Below are 14,274 nucleotides of genomic sequence, written 5' to 3'. Positions count from 1 at the left end.
AATGGGTTTTTTGATCAATGAATGTATTTCCTCAATAGTATCTTCAGCACTTGAGATTCTCTACTCCATCCCTATTAGTCTGTTGGTTATGCTTGCCTCTGAAGTTCCTATTAATTTACCCAGATTTTCCATATCTAGACCTCCATTGATCTGTGTTTCTTTATTGCCTCTATCTTAAATTTCAAACCTTGAACTGTTTGCTTCACCTGTTTGTTACTTTTTCTTGTTTTTCTTGGGTTTTCTTGAAAGATTTATTAATTTCTTCCAATTTTCTGTTTGTCTTTTCCTCCATTTCTTTAAGGAAGCTTTTTATTTCCTTTTTAAAGGTCTCCATCATCTCTATAAAGTTACATTTAAAATCATTTTCTTCTGCTTCTTCTGGGTTAGAATCAAGTCTTCCTGTTGTATGACCAATGGGTTCTGTTAAGATAGTACAACAGCTTATCTTTTAGGTTCATTTGAATGGAAAATCGTTTCCCAACGTTTTATTCCAAGGTAATGTCTTTTTTTGAAGTTGACGAATGTTTCTTATATGGAGCAGAATGATGGATCCTACTTTTGTATCCACTGTGTTAGCCTGTGATTAATTATATCAATTATGATATAATTGAGATCATAGCTATTAAGAGATACTAATTACCAGTGACTGTTAGTTCCTGTTATTTTTTTTTATGTTGGTGGTAGTACCTCAGTTTTGTTTTGTTTTGTTTTGTTTTTATTAGGCTGATGGTCTGTTCCCTTCTTTGCCTTTTGCTGGTGTGGAATTATCTATTGTGTAACAGGAAGGGCCGGCTTATTGTGGTGTCTGTCCTTCCTGGTACCCCACAGCCGGCAAGCCCCATAGAAAATCACACAGAGGACTCCATAAGATTATAAACTGATTGGCCCATTATGCTCTAGCCTCTTATTAGCTCTTGTAGCTTGTATTAACCCATTGTTCTGATCTATTTCAGCCAGATGGCTTGGTACCTTTTTCAGTGGGGCAGATCACATCCTGCTGCTTTGGTAGTCTGGGCAAGAAGGGGAGGAATCAACTTCCTCTTTCCCAGAATTTTTCTGTTCTCATTGCATCATCTCTACTTCCTGTCTGGTTTTCCCACCTATACTTCCTGCCGGCCTAATCAGTGTTTGTTTAAAACATGATTGACAGAATGTACCAGTGGTGCGGGAGAATTGCTATTGTTTCCACAGAAAACTGAGAGGCTGTGGATTTATTCAGAGTTAAGAAAAATTAGCTTTGATCAAGGAATACCATCTGAGAAATCTCCAGCAGGAATAGATGGCCTAGATGTCTGAGTTCTTTATCCAGAACAGATTCAAGACTGCTGCCTGAGATGATTAAGACTCACACAATACTCCAGTCAGGATTTGATGATAATTTTCTTTAGGTCCCCATAAGATTATAATCACCCCCAACCAGCTGGAAGTAGTCTGGAATACTATGTCCACGTTCCCAAAAAATGGACTATGGATATTTTCCTTGTTTTTTTTTTTTTTTTAGAGGGGTAAGTGGTGTGGGAGAATTGTCTGTATTCTGTCAATCGTGTTTTAAATAAATGCTGATTGACAGTACAGATTTTTTTTTATTCATATACATGCAGTCATTAAGTTTTACCAGCACCATTTGTTGAAGATATTTTCTATTTCTAGTGTGTAGTTCTAGATTCTGTATAAAAAATTATGTATCCATAAGCATGCGGGTTCATGTTTGGATCTTTGATTCAATTCCATTGATCAATGTATCTGGGACAATACCATGGTATTTTTATTACTATAGTTCTGTAGTACAACTTGAAATTGGGAAAGGTGAGATGTCAATGGTGTTTTCATTGTTCTTGTTAACCTGGGTTGTTTGTTTTTTCATATTAAATTAAAAATAATCCTTACAAGATCTGTGATGAATTGTGCTGGAAGTTTGATGGTGATTGCATCAAATCTCTAGATTACTTTTGGTAGGCTGGTTATTTTATTATATTATTCCTATGAATCCATTTATGGATCTTCTTCTAGATCTATGGATCATCTTCTGATCCATCTTCTAATATCTTTAATCTCTTCCATCACTGACTTGAAGTTTTTATGATAAAACTCTTTCAGTTTCCAGGATAGAGATATTATATATTACATAAAGCGATTGTGAAAAGTATTGCTTCCCAGATTTATTTCTCACTTTGTCATTTCTATATGGGAGGAATATTGATTTTTGTGAATTAATTTTGTTTCAAGCTCTTTGGGGAAAGGGTTTATCAGTTGTAGGAGTTTCTCAGAGAAATTTTGAGAATTCACTTATATACAGCATCATATCATCTGCAAATAATGATGCTTTGACTTCTTCCTTTCCAACTTATAGCCCCTTGATCTCCTTCTGATATCTTACTGCTCGAGCTTAGAAGTCAAATTGTATATTGAACAGATAAGAAGAGAGTGGACAACCTAGTTATGTTCCTGATTTTAGTGGAAATGTTTGAGTATTTTTCCATCTATAATACTGTATGCTATGCTGTGCCCTTGCTATAAACTGTTTTTACTACATTTAGGTATGTCATTTGACTTGCAGTGTCTCCTGGACTTTTATCATGAAGGGGTGATGGATTCTGTCAATGGAGATTCAAGTTGATTATGTGGTGAATTACATTCATTGATTTATGTATGTTGAATCATCCCTGCACTTCCGGGATCAAGCCTACTTGATCACAGTGGATCACAGTTTTTGATGCATTCTCATCTGATAAGCTTTGACTTGAAGTCTAACTTATCAGATGTTAAAATTACTCTACCATTTTTATGGTTCATTTTCTTAGAATATTTTCTTTCATCCTTATACCTAGAGTTAATATATATCCTTGATGTTAAGTTGTGTTTCTTAGATACAGAAGGATGGATCTTATCTCATTCATTTTGTTACTCTGTGTCTTCATTGAAGAAATGAGATCACTATTATTGAGAATTATTAATGAGTAGTGTTTTATGATTGCTGTTATTTTGATTTTGTTCTTTCTATTTTCCCCCTCCCTGCCATGTTTCTCTTTCTTTTTTAGAGTTGACTGTTATTAATTATTCTTTCTTTTTTCTTTGGTGTGGTTATTCTTTTGAGCTTATAATTTCAGTTTTCTTCGACTGTCTTCTGCAGGGTTAGATTTGTGTCTGGATAATTCTTAAATTTGGTTTTATTATGGACTGTCCTGTTTGCTTCAATATAAGGTGATTGCAACTTTTTCTGGGTATAGTAATCTGAGCTGGCTTGTTTGTTCACTCAGATTCTAGAACATCTGACCAAGCCCTTCAAACTTTCTCTCTTGAGAATTTGGGTGTTTTGATAAGTCATTGGCCTTTATATGTTACTTGGTCTTTCTCTCTTGCAGCTTTTAAAATTCTTTATTTGTCTTGTACATTTAGACTTCTGATTATTGTGTACTGAGAAGACTTTTTTTTCCTGGCTCAGTCTATTTACTGTTCTCTATGTTTCTGGTACTTTCATAACCGTGACCTTAAGGATAAAGAAATTTTTTTTTATAATTTTGCTGAAAATATTTGCTGTGCTTTTTACATGGGTTACTTTCTTCTTTTGCTATTATTCTTTTCCTAGATTTGGCTTTTTCTTAGTATCTCAGAATTTCTTGATGTTTTGTGACAGGAATTTTTTCTTGTTTTTGAGTTTCATTGTTGTTGTGTTTAGATTTATTTTTTCTTTGGCTGGGGTATCTATTTCTTCTATCATGCCTTCAATATCTGAGTATCTCTCTTCAATCTCGTGTATTGTGTTTGGGAGACTTGCCTCTGAGGATCTTGTTTGAGTTCCTAAATTTTTTCTTTTCTAGATAGACTGCTGATTGAGTTTTATTTTCTTTTTAAGTTCTGCTTTTACTTTCAGACCTTAAATAGCTTTATTCAATTCCTTTAATTGCTCGTCTTCCTTTTCACAAATTTCTTTTAGGGATTTAGTCATTTTCTCTTTAAAGACCTCTATCATATTCATAAAGGCCACTTTAAGGTTTTTTTTCCTACTGCTTTAGCTATGTGTAAAAAGTGACTGTATTTTCATTTTCCAGTCACCCAGACCCAAATAATCACACAGAAGCTATGCTAATTACAATACTGTTTGGCCAATGGATTAGGCATATGTTTAGCTAGCTCTTACATCTGAAATTAACCCTTTTTGATTCATCTATGTATGGCCACAGGCATTTTTCTTCTTCAGTGGCTACATAGCATCTCCTTGACTCTGCTTAATCTTTATTTATTTCTCTCTTTGTTCAAATTTCCCACTTGGCTTTACTTGTCTAAGCCATTGGCCAAAGCCACTTTATTTATCAACAAATAAAAGCAATAAATATTCAAACTATACAGAAAGACATCCCACGACAGCTATGTTGCAATTCTCAGAACCTATTGTAGTAGAGTTATTGAGCACCAGAGGAGATACGTTTTTCTGGATGATTTGTATTGTATTTTTACCATGTCATTAAGTCATCTGCATTTGGGAAGGATGAAATTTTAGGTACTGATATCTGGTCTTGTATTTGTTGAGTGTTTGTTTTGTTCTGTAGATTCTGTTTCACTTTGGTTCTTAGGAGAGTGTGTTGACTGGCAGGAAATTCTTCCTAGATCCTGTTAGGTATGGCTACTAGAGGTTCCAAGTAAAATGTTTTCTATGTCCTGGGAGCTGAGACTTATGAGTGGGTATGGGCTGGGGAGTCCAGACGAGATAATCACAGGAGGAGGAAAACTGATCCTCCAACAGGAGTTTCTTATTCCCTGGGGATTGGGAGAGAGAGTGAAGAGAGGCAGCAGAGGCCTGATAAAGAACCAGGGATGCGGCTGGGCTATTCGTTTCAGAGGATAGGAACAAGATATAAAGATCTGCAGTTGGCCTGTACGCTTCACTGGCATGAGTGGTCTGTGCGTTCCTGGGGACCACTTACTGGAGTTGGGAGCTAGGATGAATGGGAGCAAGGAAGTTTTGAGAACTGTGTGATGCAATGGAGGTGATGTCAGGTGTGTATGTGGGGAGACTGCAGCTGGTGCTCAGCTACAGAGATGGGGATGAGACCGAGGGAATGAATGTGGGTAAGAGGAGAAAGTCAGGGTCCACAATTCACCTACCTGCCTCCTTAGCAGTACTGGTCTGTGCGCCCAGGGGCTGCACCCTCGATTGGAGGCTTGAATAATGGAAAGACTTTTGGTTTTAATCATCGGAGGCTTTACATTTATTGTTGGATTTAAACTTCTTACAGTGCTCACCTTAGCTAATTTGACTGCAGAGTAACTGATGTCATCAGGGAGATTAATTTATTCATCTACTAAAAGCTTTGTAAGTATGTACAAGTTATCAATAGCAATCAAATATTTCTGGATTCTCTGATATGTACCTTGACTGGTACTATATATGCTGAAAATTTTAGATAAAATATTTTAAATAAATTGGAATTCAAAGCTGTAAGCAATTCCTCTTGATCAGGCAAACACGAAACATCTAATAACCTAAAAATTGGTGTTGTTTTCAAGTATATAAAACTTTACCATTTGATTTATCTATTTTAGTTGTTTCTTTTATTTTTTTCGATATTATAATAAAATTCCATCATTTCTCAATTTCCTCTTTGTCCTCCAAAAGCTCCCATAATACTATCTTTGCTCTATTTCAAATTAATGGCCTCTTTTTTCATTAATTGTCTTTGCATATACATATATATATAACAATCCATTCCTAGATACAAATTATACCATACTCAGTCTGTATATTATTGTGTGTATGGATGATTTTTGTATTAGAATATTAATTCATATGCTCTTTTTTGTAATAAAGAGACCATTAAAGAAAACTACAACCAATCAAAATGCAGAGATGTGAAGGACATTTAGATGTTTTACTTTAATGTAGAAGAAGTAGAAGTGAACAGAGGAATTTGACACAAATAACTTTTTATAACTACACAAATCTATTGAAAGCAATGTTATCTTGAGCGAAAGAAATATTGTTATGAAGGTAATGTATTCATATATCTCTTAGGTCAGAGATTTCAAAGCTTAAATATTTAATAAAGCTAAATTTCTTAAGAAGTTTTAATTTATTTCTATAATTTTAAAATATTGATTGAAAATAAATCATAGGTGTGTACATCTGATTCAATTCAAAATATTCTAAAAGCAATTCTTAAATTTTTCATTTTCATTTTTTATTTAAACAAATGTTATTTCTCTTGACTTTAACTTCAGTTCTCAGTGTTCATTTCACAGAGGTGCAGAAGTTTAATTTAATTTTGAACAACTGAATATAATAATTTCTCAATCAGCCTGCTGCAATAGAACAGCATGGGTAAACATTTTCACTGTGAAAGGAAATCATGTTTGTGTTCCTGCACCCCACCCTCTTTAAGTAAATGCTCTCCAAACAGGTTAGCTCCCAAACTGAACTCTAACTTCCATTTTGAATATAAAGACTTAAATTAGCATATGTTAACTTCTAAAAGTGACTGCATCTTAACTCTAAGGACTTCATAATACAAACATCTGGAGTTAAACCAAGATTTTTTTCAATCTTTCCAGGTACTTTTGGACTTAACGATCATATTTCCAGCAGCTTTACTTTGTTTTTGCAGGTACTGTAGCACATTAATGCATTTTTCCTTCCTATCATCTAATTCAAATTATATAGACAGTTCTATAACAGATTTGCTAATGGAAAAAGAAATGGAATCATAGTCCAAATTAGTAAAAGACATGATTATGTCTCCTTAAGGAAAAATAAGGTTTGTTTCAGAAAATAAAACTATGTCAATGAGTAAAAAATGAAATTATTTATACTAGAAAATTAATTTCATAAGGCAGAAGTGATATTCTTTAGGATAGCAGGACAGGGAATCTTCTTAAAGATAATTATCACAATTATTTCTGGGCCACCTACACATATATTAAAAAGAAAGAAAGAAAAACCCTTTTATGAAGAAGCTCAGTACCTATTACAGAGTAGTACATTGTCATGTAGGTGAGACTACCAAAGCCCAGAGGAAATTGTTGCATTCAGAGCATTCATCTGTGAAATATTAAATTACTCAGTTCTGAAGTGCCATTCTTGAGTTCCAAAGCTATTTCCTAGAAGTATTTCTCAATGTGCCGCAGATTGCTTTAAAAAGGAAGCTGATCACAATAGGAAGAAAACCAACAATAACAATATGAGTGGTACTTTTAACAAATCCAGACTAACAAATTCAGAGCTCTGTGGGCAGCAGCAGTGGCCTCTGTACATATAAATGTTGCTTGGCTACATAGGAAAACTGGTGTGCATAAGGAAAGAAAGACATTCCCTTTCTGCTATTCCAGAGCTACACACAGTAGCCTCATCCCAGAAGAGTTTGGGGGGGGGGTATTTCAGTCCACAAAGACTCTTCCCTTTAGAAGCTGTTCAGAATCTAACAAACTGTCAAGTTTGACAAGCGCTGGGATGTCTTGTTTACAGAAACTTTTAACATCAAGTAATATAAAATTGAATTAAGATAAAGAATCTTTAGACACAGAAAGGATCAATCAACAATAATAAATTTGACTATTGCCCTGAAATTCATTTTTTAATGTAACTTGTAAATCAAAAACTGGGTAAATATTATTGTACATTCATTGTGAAATTGCTATAAAACCCAATTATCATTATGATTGATTTTTAAATATATGAGCTTGTATATATCCTATGAGCTAGATACTAATCTATGAACTTGAAATAAACAAGCAAGTACAACATAGAGACTTTTTCCTATAGTGCTGTGTTTCCAGTAGATAATAATAAGTAAATGATATAAATAGCTAATGCAGCATATAGAAGTAAAAACACAGAAAAATAAAAGGAAATCAGGATAGAGGAAACTGAAATGTGGAATAATGTGATTTTAAGTTATGCATGTATCCCTTTAAGAAGATAAGTCTTGAGTGGAAAATAAAACTGGAAGGTAGTGTGGACTTCTGGAAGAGCTGGCAAAATATGCAAGGTAGGACTTGGTTACGTGTGGCTAGAGCAGAAACAACACATGGAGACAAGCAACAAGATGAGGAGAGCAGGAAGAGAAAGCAGCCAAACTCACCAACTTCTCTGTCAACCAATATAAAGCCCTTGGTTTTTTTCCCTAGAATATAGAGTACACGTGATGGGCTTAGGTAAAAGAAAAATATGTTGTCTTATTGATGAACCAGTCTGCCTCCATCTTAGGCTTGAAAGTCATCGTACTGTGAAAACAGACTAGATGCATTCTTGCTTATAATTAAATCTGTTTCCCAACATTTTGGCTATGCCTTACCTGTAAACTTAACTACAAAAGGTTCTGGACTGCCTGTTTCAGAAAACAACCATTCTTCTGCTTCTAAAGGTTATTATGACAACTTGCGGCTTTGATCATCTTGATATGACTACTTTGTTACTACCTTGTTCTGGCCACCTTGCAACAGTAACAAAACTGGGTAGTTATGAACAACTGGGTAGGCTTATGTCCTGCTTCTATAACCCTGCCTTTCCCCATGTGCAAATCCCCTAATCCTGAACTATAAAAACTTTCTCATCCCACATCCAATGTTGATCTTTACTGCATTCTCTTTCTGTTCTCCTGCTCTCATTGCTTAACTCCACATGTTGCCATTAGGGACAGACAGCTTGCTATAATTAATTGCTTGGTTTAATTAATTGAGTCATGGTTATTTGTGTCAGTGGTCCTCCTCACGTCTGTGGGATTAAAATTACATAATATTTCTGGACTGTCCAATAATGGAAAGTGAAAGGCATACGAGTGCAGTAGAAAAGTAGTCACCAATCTTACCCAGCTTGGAAGCATGTGACCTCCAAAACAATTGAACTATAAATATAGGCTTACACTTACAATGTTGATATGAATACTATAGGAGCACTCACTCAAACATTTTCTTTTTTATTTTTATTTTTTTATTAATTTATAAAAGTTTCCACTTCCGCCCCTCCTCCCAATACCCTCCCATTCTCCCCACTCCCTCTCCTCCTCCATCTCCAGCCCTAAGAGCAGTCAGTGTTTCCTGCCCTGTGAGAAGTTCAAGTTCCTCCCCCCTCCATCCAGGTCTAGGAAGGTAAGCATCTAAACTGACTAGGATCCCAAAAATCCAGAATATGCAGAGGAAACAAGTCCCAGTGCCATTATCAATGGCTTCTCAGACAGTCCCCATACCAGTCACATTCAGAGAATCCGACCACATTCAGAGAATCCTGTTTGATCACACGCTCCTTCAGTCCCAGTCCAGCTGGCCTTGGTGAGCTCTCATTAGATCAGTCCCCTTGTATCAGTGGGTAAACGCACTCCTCACAGTCCTGCCTTTCTTGTTCATGTTCTCCCTCCGTCTGCTCCTCATTTGGACCTAGGGAGTTAAGTCCAGTGTTCCAATGTGGGTCTCTGTCTCTATCTCCATCCATCGCCAGAAGAAGGTTCTATAGTGATATGCAAAATATTCATCAGTATGGTTATGGGCCAAGGCCTGTTAAGGCCCCCTCTCCTCTGCTGTCCAGGGAACAATCTGGGGCTCTCTCCTTGGACCTGGGAACCCCTCTAGAATCAAGTCTCTTGTAAACCCTAAAATGGCTCCCTTAGTTGAGATATATAATTCGCTGCTACCATATCCATCCTTCCTCCCTTCCCCATCCCAATCCCCTAAGCTTTCCCCAATCCTCCCCTACTCCCTTCTCTCAAACCCTCTCCCCTTCCATCCACTCCCGCCCCCGTGCACCCAATGTTGCCTGGCAATCTTGTCTACTTCCAATCTCCAGGAGGAAAACTACATAATTTTCTTCAGGTTCACCTTCTAATTTAGCTTCTCTAGAATCACAAATAATAGGCGCAAAGACCTTTAATTATGGCTAGAATCCACTTATGAGTGAGTACATACCATATTCCTCTTTTTGGGTCTGGGTTACCTCACTCAGTAAAGCGTTTTCTATTTCCATCCATTTGCATGCAAAATTCAAGATGTCATTGTTTTTTACTGCTGAGTAAAACTCTAATATGTATATGTTCCACACCTTCTTTAACCATTCTTCTATTGAGGGGCACCTACGTTGTTTCCATGTCCTGGCTATTACAAATAGTGCTGCTATGAACATAGTTGAACAAATGCTTTTGTGGTATGATAGGGCATCTCTTGGGTATATTGCCAAGAGTGGAATTGCTGGGTCCTGAGGAAGGTTGACTCCCAGTTTCCTGAGAAACTGCCACACTGATTTCCACAGTGGCTGAAAAATATTGCATCCCAACCAACAGTGGATGACTTCTCCCTTCACTCCACATCCTCTATAGCATAGGCTATCATTGGTGTTTTTGAGTTTAGCTAATCTGATCAGTGTAAAATGGTATCTCCAAGTTGTTTTGATTTGCATTTCCCTGATCGCTAAGGATGTTGAGCATGACCTTAAGTGTCTTTTGGCCATTCGAAGTTCTTCTGTTGAGAATTCTCTGATCAGATCAGTACCCCATTTTTTAATTGGGTTATTTAGAGTTTTAGTGTCTAGTTTCTTGAGTTTTTTGTATATTTTGAAGATCAGACCTTTGTCTGATGAGGGGTTGGTGAAGATCTTCTCCCAGTAGGAAGGTAGCCTTTTTATCTTACTGACAGTGTCCTTTGCTTTACAGAAGCTTCTCAGTTTCAGGAGGTCCCATTTATTCATTGATTCTCTTATTGTCTGTGCTACTGTGGTTCTACCTAGGCAGTGGTCTCCTGTGTCTATGTCTTGTAGAGTACTTTCCACTTTCTCTTCTATCAGGTTCAAAGTAGTCAGGTTAGTGTTGAGGTCTTTAATCCATTTGAACTTGATTTTTGTGCATGATGATAGATATGAATCTACTTTCGTTCTTCTACAGGTTGACATCCAGTTATGCCAGCACCATTTGTTAAAGATGCTTTCCTTCTTCCATTACATACCTTTAGCTCCCGTGTCAAAAATCAAGTGTTCATAGGTTTGTGGGTTAATATCTGGGTCTTCTATTCGATTCCATAGGTCGACTTCTTTGTTCTTATGCCAATACCAAGCTGTTTTCAATACTGTAGCTCTGTAATAGAGTTTGAAGTCAGGGATGGTTATACCTCCAGAAGTTCCTTTATTATATAAGATTGTTTTGGCTATCTGGGTTTTTTGTTTTTCCATATAAAGTTGATTGTTGTTCTCTAAAGGTCTGTGAAGAAGTTTGATGGGATTTTGATGGGGATTGCATTGAATCTATAGATTGCTTTTGGTAGAATTGCCATTTTTACTATGTTGATTCTCCCAATCCAAGAGAAGGGGAGGTCTTTCCATTTTCTGGTATCCTCCTCAATTTCCTTCTTCAAGGACTTAAAGTTCTTTTCAAATAGGTCTTTCACTTCCTTGGTTAGAGTTATCCCAAGATATTTTATGCTATTTTTGGCTATCGTGAAAGGTGAAGTTTCTCTGATTTCTCTCCCTGCTTCTTTATCCTTTGTGTATAGGAGGGCAACTGATTGTTTGGAGTTGATCATGTACCCTGCCACATTACTAAAGGTGTTTATCAGCTGTACTAGTTCTTTGGTAAAGGTTTTGGGGTCGCTTATGTACACTATCATATCATCTGCAAATGACGAGAGTTTAACTTCTTCCTTTCCAATTCGAATCCCCTTGATCCCCTTATGTTGTCGTATTTCTATTGCATGAACTTCAAGCACTATATTGAAGAGGTATGGGGAGAGTGGACAGCCTTGTCTTGTTCCTGATTTCAATGGAATGGCTTTGAGTTTCTCTCCATTCAGTTTGATGTTAGCTGTCGGCTTGCTGTAAATACCTTTTATTATATTTAGGTATGATCCTTATGTCCCCAATCTCTTTAACACCTTTATCATAAAGGGATGTTGAATTTTTTTTTGTCAAATGCTTTTTCAGCATCTAATGAAATAATTATATGTTTTTTTTTCTTTCAGTTTACTTATATGCTGGATTACATTGATAGATTTGCGTATGTTGAACCAGCCCTGCATCTCTGGGATGAAGCCTACTTGATCATAATGGATAATTTTTCGAATGTGTTCTTGGATTCAGTTTGCCAGGATTTTGTTGAGAATTTTTGCGTCGATGTTCATGAGTGAGATTGGCCTGTAATTCTCTTTCTTGGTTGTGTCTTTATGTGGTTTATCAGGGTAACTGTAACTTCATAAAAAGAATTTGGCAAAGACCTTTCTGTTTCTATATTGTGAAATACATTAAGGAGTATAGGTATTAGCACTTCTTGGAAGTTCTGGTAGAATTCTGCATTGAAACCATCTGGTCCTGGGCTTTTTTTGGTCGGGAGGTTTTTGATAACAGCTTCTAATTCTTTGTGACTAACAGGTCTATTTATTTTGTTCATCTGGTCTTGATTTAAGTTTGGTAAATGGTACTTATCTAAAAACCAGTCCATTTCTTGTACATTTTCCAATTTTGTGGCATATAAGCTTTCGAAATAAGATCTAATGATTCTCTGAATTTCCTCTGTGTCTGTGGTTATGTTGCCCTTTTCATTTCTGATCTTATTAATTTGAGTGTTCTCTCTCTGCCATTTGATTTATTTGGATAGGGGTTTGTCAATTTTGTTGATTTTCTCCAAGAACCAACCTTTTGTTTTGTTGGTTCTTTGGATTGTTTTCTATGTTTCTGCTTTGTTGATTTCAGCCCTCAGTTTGATTATTTCCAGTCTTCTCCTCCTGGGTGAGTCTGCTTCTTTTTTTTCAAAAGTTTTCAGGTGTGCTGCTAAGTCTGCAATGTGTGCTTTCTCCGTTTTCTTTAATTGGGCACTTAGTGCTATGAACTTTCCTCTTAGCACTGCTTTCATTGTGTCCCATAGGTTTGAGTATGTTGTGTCTTTATTTTTGTTAATTCAAGGAAGACTTTAATTTCTTTCTTTATTTCTTTCTTGATCCAGGGGTGATTCAGTAGTTGACTGTTCAGCTTCCATGAGTTTGTAGGCTTTCTGGTGTTAGAATTGTTATTGAATTCTAATTTTAATTCATGGTGATCCAACAAGACACAGGTGGTTACTAGTATTTTTTTGTATCTGTGGAAGTTTGCTTTGTTACTGAGTATGTGGTCAATTTTCGAGAAGGTTCCATGAGCTGCAGAGAAGAAGGTATATTCTTTCCTATTTGGGTGGAATGTTCTATAGATATCTGTTAAGCCCATTTGATTCATTACCTCTATTAATTCTCTTATTTCTCTGTTTGGTTTCTGTCTGATTGACCTGTCCATTGGTGAGAGAGGTGTTTTGAAGTCTCCTACTATTAGTGTGTGTGGTTTGATGACTGCCTTGAGTTCTAAAATTTTTATTTTACATAAGTGGGTGCTTTTATATTAGGGGCATAGATATTCAGGATTGAGACTTCCTCCTGATGAATTGTTCCTGTTATGAGTATAAAATGTCTGTCTCCATCTCTTCTGATCAATTTTAGTTTGAAGTCAATTTTATTGGAAATTAGAATGGCCACACCTGCTTGTTTTTAGGTCCGTTTGCTTGAAAAACCTTTTCCCAACCCTTTACTCTGAGTAGATGTCTGTCTTTGTGGTTGAGGTGTGTTTCTTGTAAACAGCAGAATTTTGGATCCTGTTTTCGTATCCAATCTCTAAGTCTGTGCCTTTTTATAGGAGAGTTGAGTCCATTAATATTAAGTGATATTAATGACCAGTGGTTGTTAACTCCGGTTATTATTTTCTTTTATTTATTTTTTTTTTTTTGTTTAGTGGAGTTTGTAAGTTTTCCTTCTTTGAGTTGTGCTTGTGAATGGTCGCTAGATGTCTGAGTTATTCTAGGCAATGTTGTCAATTTTGGATTCCTTGGGTTGCGATTTTCCTTCTATTACTTTCTGTAAGGCTGGATTTGTGGCTATGAATTGTTTAAATTTGTTTTTATTCTGGAATATTTTGTTTTCTCCATTGATAGTGAACGATAGCTTGGCTGGGTATAGTAGTCTGGGCTTGCATCCATGGTCTCTTAGTTTCTGCAGTACCTCTATCCAGGACCTTCTGGCTTTCATGGTTTCCATAGAGAAGTCCGGTGTAGTCTGATAGGTTTACCTTTATAAGTTACTTGACCTTTTTCCTTTGCAGCTCTTAATATTCTTTCTTTAATCTGAATGTTTTGTGTTTTGATTATTATATGGCGAGGGAATTTTCTTTTTTGATCAAGTCTATTCGGTGTTCTGTATGCTTCTTGAACCTTCATAGGAATATCGTTCTTTAGGTTGGGAAAGTTTTCTTCTATAATTTTGTTGAATATATTTTCTGGGCCTTTGATCTGCAGT

Source organism: Myodes glareolus, chromosome 8 (assembly GCF_982192425.1).
Source record: "Myodes glareolus chromosome 8, mMyoGla1.1, whole genome shotgun sequence".
NCBI lineage: Eukaryota > Metazoa > Chordata > Mammalia > Rodentia > Cricetidae > Myodes > Myodes glareolus.
The sequence above is the reverse complement of the archived record's forward strand: the minus strand, read 5'-3'. Positions refer to the sequence as shown.